This window comes from Dermacentor silvarum, chromosome 3 (assembly GCF_013339745.2).
Source record: "Dermacentor silvarum isolate Dsil-2018 chromosome 3, BIME_Dsil_1.4, whole genome shotgun sequence".
Classification (NCBI taxonomy): Eukaryota; Metazoa; Arthropoda; class Arachnida; order Ixodida; family Ixodidae; genus Dermacentor; species Dermacentor silvarum.
The window spans coordinates 59,190,661-59,200,300 of record NC_051156.1 but is presented as its reverse complement, the minus strand read 5'-3'; positions in this window follow the sequence as shown (position 1 = coordinate 59,200,300).

Here is a 9,640-nt window from a genome sequence, read left to right as displayed (position 1 = left end):
GGCGGTGCCTACGGCTTCTTGACCGCCACGCTGGCGTAGTCAACGCAGGCGTGATCTTGTGCCGGGTGTTTTTTTTTTGTTGCCTTCAACAAATATAGTAAAGTTGCGTTCAACTTTCTTGCGTAGTGATCGCAATCCCTGTGAGTCCCAGCGAGATCTATCGACGCAGCTCGTGCGGCGTGTGCTCCCGTTGCAACTTGTGACAAGAATGCAAATTTTCTCCCGAGATTTTAGCCATCGGTTAGAAAGCAAGGAAAAGATGGCTGTAGCAAACTAAAAAGCGTGTCTTTTGTAACTTTGGCTTTTGAAATGCGATTCCCAGTTGATGTTTGTTGCATAGTTCAAAAACTTGACGGTTACTTTAGCATATACGCTAGAGAGAATGAATGCCAAAGCGTGCGCGCTCAAGAGAAATTCATTGCATAAATTGACATCCTCATTCGAATTAATCCGTCGTGAGTTAAAAAAATCAAATTAACTTCTGGTGTTTTATATGTTCCAAAACCACGATATGATCATGAGGCAGTCCGTAGTGGGGAACCCCGGGCTAATTTTGACTACCTTTAACGTGCAATTGCTTCATATTACTTGTTCTTTCCGACCAAAGGTCGTGGGTTCGAGTACCTTAACGAAGTGTGCCCTAATGAAATTCTCCCTAATTAAAGCCAAAGGTCGTGGGTTCGATTGTCTTAATTAACTATATCTTGATTAAATGCGCCTTAATTAACACCAATGATTGAGGATTCGACTACCCCCAACGGTCGTGGGTCCGCGTGCCATGATTAACTATATCCTAATTTATTTATTTATTAATACTGTCAACCCTCATAGAGGGTCATTACAGAGAGGACACTACAATCACATACGTCACATATGGACAATGTCAATGTACGCAAAGTTGCCTGACACTTGTCAATTCACAGTGAATAAGACGTTCACTTGAATTCTGTTCAGCACACTTATGACATTTATCAAAATACGTACAATGAACATCGAGTCGCACATATCACTTGGCACTTCAAACTAAACTGATAACTCCCGTAAATACGCCTCAGCAGCATTTTCAATGTCGGTGACATCTTTTAGGCTAACAATAGCGTTTCGCAATTGGTTCCACATTTCTATCGCATCCGGGAAAAATGAGTATCGAAATGTATCACTGTTAGTTCGGTACGGCTTTATGACGTAGTCGTGGTTAGTTCGCGGGTTTCTTTTACCTGGAGCGTGTAGATATTTGAGCTTATCAATCTTAAGTTGATCCTGCATTATTTGATAAAGTACCTTCAGCCTATATTTCTTTCTACGTACCTCAAGAAGATCCAAGTTGCAACGCTGAAACATCAGCGTGACCGATTCCTTCCTTCGGTACGTGTAACTGTATCGGTGCGTGTACGTGTAACTGTGTCTTAATTAACTTTGCCTTAAGTAACACCAAAGGTCGTGGGTTTGAGTGCGTTAATGAACTCTATGTCACTTAAGGTAGAGCTAACTAAGGCACTTGAAACCACGACCGTTGTTGGTGGCACCATGAATTTAGGTGCCATAACACCGGAAGTCGGATTTTTCGGCCCATTAGCCATCTACGGTTTTCGCCTTAATAAATTGTTTTGAATTTGACTTGTGTTGTTCTCGTCGTCTTTCGCGTTTTATAGCCTTAAAAACGGCGAGCTTTCACTGAAGTACTTCGGTATCTTGCTTTTAAAAAACGCGTATCCTGGCATTGAGTGTTCCCGAACAAACGAGTGGTTCTAGGTTTCAATATTTTCGGCGGAATCAGATACTTATGTTCCGTGACCCACCGTAAACACGTAATGTTATATAGAACTGAATTAAAAAGAACTGAACCTGATCAATCTTCACAGTTGAATGAACAAGAGTCGCGCATAGCACTAGCTAGATTGAGGCATCTCAGTCACATCTCTGCCGTGTGGAATCGCTCTAGTGGCTGAAACGATACTCTAGTTGCACAATCGAAGTAACGTTTGCTCACAATCTCGGAAATAACTCCCCTTAAACAGAATTAACTGCGTCAATTGCGTTTAACGCAGCGCGCACGCTCCGTAACCATGATGCGACCGGGCCAAGGCCTTCGGAAGCGCCACCTCGCGAGCGGGAACCGAAAGGGGCCACGTTTTGCCGCCGCATCCCGGCGGAGTTTGCAAACTGACGAAGTAATCTAGTAACGGTGGCGTAGCTTTCGCCCCACTTTCCCTACGTGTGCTCGGACTGCAAGTGCTTCGCGAGGCGTTCCGCGATGCCGCGGACCACGAGGAAATGCTTATACACTTCGTATAACTTAGCATCACTTCGTATAGCCACTACCATCTAGGAACCGAACAGCTCAGCTGTGTTTTTAGCCTTGCGCCACTAGTGAAAGCTACCCCGAATTTTTTATATATTTCCAGACACTAGTTGGCAATAAGCGGCCAGAAACTGACAAACTGCAATGTCGGGAGAAGAGCCAAGTAAAGCTATCACTGTAAAATGTAAAAACAATATGGCGTAAGTCACCTAAGCTTTTGCAGCTGCTTGAGGCCCAAAAACCGAGGTGACCTTGAAAAGTTTTCTGCAGTCACCTTCCGCTGCAACAATCACCCTTATATACACTACAGGCTTTCTATATCGGCAGGCACACGTGGTTTCTTCCTTTTTCACACCAGCCCCAACCACATGCAACCTGAGCTCTGATTAGACCGACCGGTGACCTCTATTGTTTCGACATCCTAAATAACAATTAAGCAAGAAAATAGCAAGATGATGAAATTGAAACAGACTTCAGCTGACCGTTTCTTCTGACAAGCGAAACGAGAGCTAGCCGAACCATATTTCGGCACTGCAACGACTTTTTGTTATAGCTCACTGCAACATGTCTGCACTGCCGTTTCATGGCCTTCAGGCTGCGAAAGTGGGAACGAAGATATGAGTAGGAGCAAATGCAATACGATTAGAAGCATCGACTCGTTATACAAAAGGCGCGCGAAATGAGCAACAAGGCGAAGAGGAAGACCGGTAACGTGCGCCAGCCTACGACTGAGGGCTTAGTAAAATAAAAACTGCAGGTGCTCCCCTCAGCAAAATTATATACGTACGACAATTTCGGCAATGAAGCCGATAGTCTTCTAGGCGTGTGATTGTAACCTGAAATTCAGGAATGCACTTTAGGCTTTGCTTTGCAATTTTTCTGGGGCACTAGTCATTCTAAGTTTGTACGCCTAAATTCCGAATAAATTCAGTTTCTTTTTTTTTTTTTGGGGGGGGGGGGGTAGGGGGCAGCCTGTGGCCCGCACTTTTGCTCATAGGTGAAAGGCAGTAATACACAAGTATTGTGGACATGCGCCCCCCGTACATCACTGCTCAGTTCCACTACACCCTAATATAGATAAAAATTGCGGAAACATATTTACCAATGCAATATTGACGTGGCTAGCTGCACATAAATTCCCCTACCGGCGCAACCACAGAGGCATGGCAGATGGACACGTTACGCACTTGTCGCCTATGAACGGCCTCAATACTTTTTCTTGCACTCAATTCACGCTCTAACAACTTCGGAGCACTCTTTACCTGTTTTCAAAGGGAAGATAACCTCCGGTGAAATAATCTAAACTGTAGCTGTGCTCGCGAAGCCTAAATTGTTGATTCAGCACAAAGGTGAACTTAAGCTGTAACCACGTAGAGAATCGACTAAATTTAGTTGTATTTTCGCTAATCAGTGAAACCACTATTTGGTAACAGTGTTCTGTCGGTTGAAATATGTTGCTTTACTAGACATCTCAGAGACACACAAAATGTTTTAGGCAAGGGGCTTGCCTCACCGCTCCAAACTCTAAGTGCAACTGAAATTGTAAAGACGAATAAGAGTAAAGAAAAACAAAACAAAGTTTGCATTCCGCCTTGATGCGCACGGTTATCAGCAGCGGGGAACTTTTGTGTAAGCGATAAAAAAGACCACGGTGAATTTTTTATATGAGTTTTATATTGGTATGGCCAACTCGTAGCAAATAACCGCCGAACGCATCTGAGTTAAATCTGTTTCATTAATCATAAAAGCTTCGTCTTGTCATATTTCACATAGTTTCTTCAACTGCTTTGCATACAGAAAAGACTGTTTTGTTCTCTTTGGAAAAAGTAAAAATTGCGGTTCAATGCGGCTTGTAGGTATCTGCATTGCGTGGTTTATTGGTAGGCCTACTTGTTCAGAAGTGGTTGGCGCAATGCACTTCGCGATAAAATCTGCAAACGCCGGCGAAAGAATTGAATAAATAAACAGAACACAGCGCTCGTGCATGTCGTGTTATTTCGCCTTTCTTTTGTGGACTGGTAACTACGTGCAACTATTATAATCCGTCTAGCACACTGCGCACGTGGCTTATGCTGTTCCCAACGAACGCTCAAGAAAATTATTTGGCTGTAATAATATCATATCACTCCGTTGCACAAATAGAAAAAAAATTGGAGGACGCTTAAGCTTCGCCTTTAGGAGTCGAACGCGATAGACGAGAAAAGATCGCCAGAAGGCGCTACTACGCCTCCTGACAGCGCCCCCTATGTGGAAATGTCAAGCAGCACGGTCGCGGCGTGGTGCAGCCTCCGCTTTGTTTACATTGTTTCGCCCACGCTTTCCTTCGCTGCTCGTGCTCACGGCGCTCCGTTTTCGACGGCGGCAGATGGCGTGCTCGCTGCACAGCGATGCAAAGACTGCAATGCGGTTTCAAGAAGATTGCCCATGCCAACAGCTTTTTTCGTGGCGGCAACCTCAAGAAAGGGGAGCGTCTGCTTACACACGTGTATGGCGTTGAACGAAATGCGGCCGGTGATGTGACAGTGAAAGTCAAGTGCGTGTCGGAGGTGTCCAAAAAGATTGTATACGACATCGTGTTAGAGGTGCTCACCGAGTTCAGTAATTTAGTCACTTTTATCGAAATCTATGGTGCAGTCAAAAAACGGTCATGCATGCTTGCAGAGATGTGCAGAGACGGTGCATTGCGGTTGGTTTCGTTGGTCGCTGGGCACACGTACGGCTGCTCTCCTTTTGGCTCCCAGGGAGGAAGTACTACATATTTAACGATGGAAGTACTACATATGCGCATAATGCTTGATATCATGCTGTATAAATATTTAATGTATATCATGTCTTAGTTAATGCAGTTGTTAGAGTCATGGCAACTCATTGCATTAGTGAGCAAGGTATCTTTTCACTGCTCATGAGAAATGGCTCGTACAAAATGCTCCGCGAAATGAATCCAGATCACGGTAACCAGCGATTACCTTTGGACCAGCAGCACGAGCGCAAGAAATAGCGGTACATGCCTCATAAAAGCAAATCTACTTTCTCGTCGAGCGAATGCGCCGCCGCAGTTAAAGTAAGCGCACACCGATGGCCGGCTACTACACGAAACCAAGATTCTTGGCAGGAAGAGTGAAGCAAAAAAAAATGTGCAAGGTGGTAATTATTTTAAAGCATGCTTGGATACTGCGAACCTAGAAAGCGTGGCCAAGCAAGAAACATAACGCGCACGTCTCGGGCAGCTGCTTTCCATTCTGCCACTTACCGACGCACGCGATGACCACGGCATGCATTAAATACGGATCGCCACCACACAAAAGACAAGTAGCGCGCGGCCCCTTTTGTTGCCTGCGGAACTAGCAATTTAAGCTGCAGCGTTTGGAGAAGTGATATAATTCTCTTGAGCTCGTCGTTGCCGATCGCGAGTGAACGAACAGTACAATCAATTAAATTCGGGGGTTTTACGTGCCAAAAGCACGATATCATTATGAGGCACGCTGTAATGGAGGGTCTCAGGAATAATTTTGATCACCGGGGGTTCTTTAACTTGCACAAAAATCAAAGTACACGGTAATAAGTGTGTTCTTGCATTTCGCCCCCATCGAAATGCGGCCGCGGTGGCCGGGAATCGAGCTCGCGTCGTCGAGCTTAGCGGCGTAGCACGTATGCATTTACGGCTAGCTAACACGGCGGATATCACTGTACGATTCCACTACGCGACACGTCTAAACAAACGTCAATGCGCTAAATACACGTATATTACTATTGTTTTTTTTATCGAGCGGCCGTGATATTGCACGCGAATGCGAAAGTACGTCACATACTTGACTCGGCGCACTGCAGTTATCCACCCTTCTCGTCTGTCCTTCGTGCCACTTCCCCGGAATTCTGTAGGACTCCACTGGCGGCTTTCGACCTTTCGAGGCTGTTGTGGGAATCAACAACACAGCAGTACTGCGTGCCACCTTTCCTGGTTGATGAGTTCGCGCTCGCCGTCGCGAAACGAACGCGCATGATCGCTCGCGCCGTAGAGAACACGGGCGCGCGCTGGCCCAGCGATGCCCTTTGACACTTCTATCCTTCCGCCAGGGGAACATTCGGCGCTGGTGCTGCGCGGGCAGACTTTAGGTTGCCTCTTCTGTAGCGTTATCGGGCCCCGTTCACATGGCATTTTTGTTTCTGTAGGCTTCACCAGAACACCAACGTGGAAAAGTCAGCTTACAAAGACCAAGCGTACACCGATTCCCATGAAGTTGGCTTCACTTTTAAACAGAAATGCATTGCTGGGAAGACGCTTTTCCAGGGGCAATATAAGTCGTCTTATATTAGAATGCGCAGGCCCTAGCAGCTTTGTATACAATTTTATTAATTGTTTGCTATTGCCCTTACGCGCGCGCGTGTTCAAAGCGCATTAGGCGGGCGCAGTCCAAATTTGACCTGCCGAGGATGCGAGCGCTATCTCGATAGCATTTAAGCAAGTAAATTACCCGAGCGCACCGTGTTGGGATGGTATAAATGCTTGAAAAGGGGTTTGTGTTTTAGTTTCCTCGTAACAGTATTATGTTTTTATCGTACATTCAAATTACAATCTGACGCCACCACGTCTGCAGGTTGTGGTAAAGTCATACTTTACTATCTTTGTGACGGATTACACTGTGAGAAATTGATTTTTTCTTCACGAAATCCCTGTATCATGTGGAGGGCCTGCGCGGTCGGGGTGGTTTGGGATGATTTTCTCCTTCGCTAACAGCTTGCGCCACCCGGAGGGCCTGCGCGGTTGGGGTGGTTGAGGATGATTTTTCCCGCCACGGCCGCGACACTGACGCCGACACCGGATTTTCTGCGACACGGGGCCCCTAACGCTATCGCGTTAAAAACAGACACCCACCGTTGCAGATGATCTGCATGCAGGTTGCTGACTGCATCAGCCAACGTTATACCGCCAAGATAGTGTGCAGACTCGTCTGTTGTCCCTCTCTGTCTTGGTTCCGTAATAATGCGTAGCATTCTTTGGCTAGGTGCGTGGACTCATTTTCTGCTTCATTCCGTTCGTCCTTCTGTTCTGTGTCTCCGCCCCCCTCAGAAAAAAAAAAACGCGGCGCCATCTAGGCTTGAATAGGTGAATTTCTGTGAATACAAAAACTTCTGCACGTTTACTGACTCCTACCCGTGGGCGCACAAATCTCCAATGCGATATTTTGTCTGAAAGCCGCGAGGTTCCGAAAAAAAGCGAATTTTTTTTAGTTTTCTTGACACGTGACCGGCGCACTGAATGTCGGGATACCTGTGTTCCATCGGAAGCTAGAAAATAACAGTTTCTGGATGAGTTCATTGCTTGTATTACGTTGAATAATAAAATTATGTGACTATGCCGCGCCATAAGAAACTGCTCAGTGACGAGGAACGGATACGCTGGCATGCGGCGAGGAAACGTATACCAAACGCAGCGCCTATGGGGGCGCAGTTAGAACGCAGGGGAGAGATTGTTCGGGCAAGGCTCTGAGAGAATAGTGTGTGCAACAACACAAAGAAGGTTCTGAAGAGGGCACGCTGGAACGGCAGGCGATCGCGTCGGCGCACCAATTATAGAAGAAAAAAAGCACTACAACAACAGAGATATTCCTTACGAAGGAGTTATAACGAAAGCGAGTGCGTGAGCGGGTACGACAAGGAGAGCGTTACAACAACAAAGAGCGCTTACGGTGCAGGAGTTAGTTTACTGGGGAGATCGCCTTAGTATGCGTGGTATTGTTTGGAATTGTATACCTCTTGAAATTCGGCAGTCTTGGTTTCATATGAGTTTCATAAGTAATGATTCTCAAGAATAGTACGCACTGTATGACAATTATTCAGTGGGAAATGTCTGCACCAATTTTTTTTTGTTTCTTTCGATGTGCACGTGCACACCGACTCACAAACTGAACTTTCTTATCAGGATTGATATACAAAAATGAATGCGATCGCTTAGTAACTAGCCGTATGAATCAGCCACGCGTCTTTTTTGGAGGTATTGCCGAGAACGACACCGGAACAAAAACGGACGACGCAGTATTCCGACGTGCAAGGCTTATCGTCTCTGAAATAGAATGGTAGCGGGTAAAAAATGAATGCCTTCGCCACATCGCCATGTACACGGAAAGGCTGTCATGTGGTAGTGAAGAGCGCTGGCCTGCATACCAGTAAACTGCTTATCAGGCGAAGTTGTGACCCCTAACCGAAGGTACAAGTCAGCATCGTTTAGAACAACGAAATGAGTCGGCGGGCGTGGAATCGAATGACCGCGGCTGTCATGCCGTCCTGGCGTGCATTCTAGATCACCTTGAGATATTAGGCCACGTTAGAAAGCGTGCTATACAGTAACAACTTTTCACGTGTACAAACTGGCAGAATGAGCCCGGTTTTTCAAATGTGGCTACAACATTCGAGCTGCACGAGCACCTTGATATTAGAAGCGCATCTCGTGATGCAAGTCATAATTTCGCGAAAAGACGCATCTCGCCAGAGGCGCTCAAAATTCTAAATGTTAACAGCGACTGCCATCGCGGGACGATCCAAATTTTTGGGCACCCGCGCACTCCTCTCTCCCCGGCAACGAGGCGGCTCTCAACGTAGCTCGAGGACTTACTCGCCGAGTAAGTCATCCCGCCCAGCCGGGAACGAGAGGAAACCGCATGGTCAGCTACAAAGAAATAACCGATTACTATCGGCTGGGAAGGGCCCCGTACCCACCAGCTCATCACGCGCTAACCAGGAAACAGGTGGTGGCCTGGCGCCTCCTACAAACAAACATGTATCCAAACACGGAGGCCTGCAGCTGATTCTATCCAGGGCAATACAATGATCAATGCAAATTATGTAAAGGTAGGGCGGATCTGCCACATATTATATGGGCATGCTCGAAGGCGGCTCCTTTCGATGGCCGCAAAATTCAAAACAGACAGCAGTGGAAGACTCTGCTGCTCAGCTCAGACCAGCAAGACCAGGTCTGGGCCGTCCAGCTAGTCGAGGCACCCGCTGAGACCCAGGGGATCTGGGCCGTCTTCTAGGCGGAGGGAGGCTGCGTCCGCCTTCGTGAATTGCTGGCACCAATAAAAGTTGAATCTCTCTCGTGATGCAAGGCTTATGTGGTTATTCCTAAAGGGTACGTTGCGATATAGTGTGATCAGAAATATGAACCGGAGCTAGTGACAGACCATTACTTCGAGAAACGAGAAACTTTTTCAAGAACGTACTCACTCAGTTCGAGCCTTTGAGTAAAACGCTCGCTGCACTGCGAGCGACAGTTTCCGTCGCAAGTGCTATGTTCTAAAAAAACTAATTGAGGGTGACAAAACTTCACGTGAGATGCTTTAT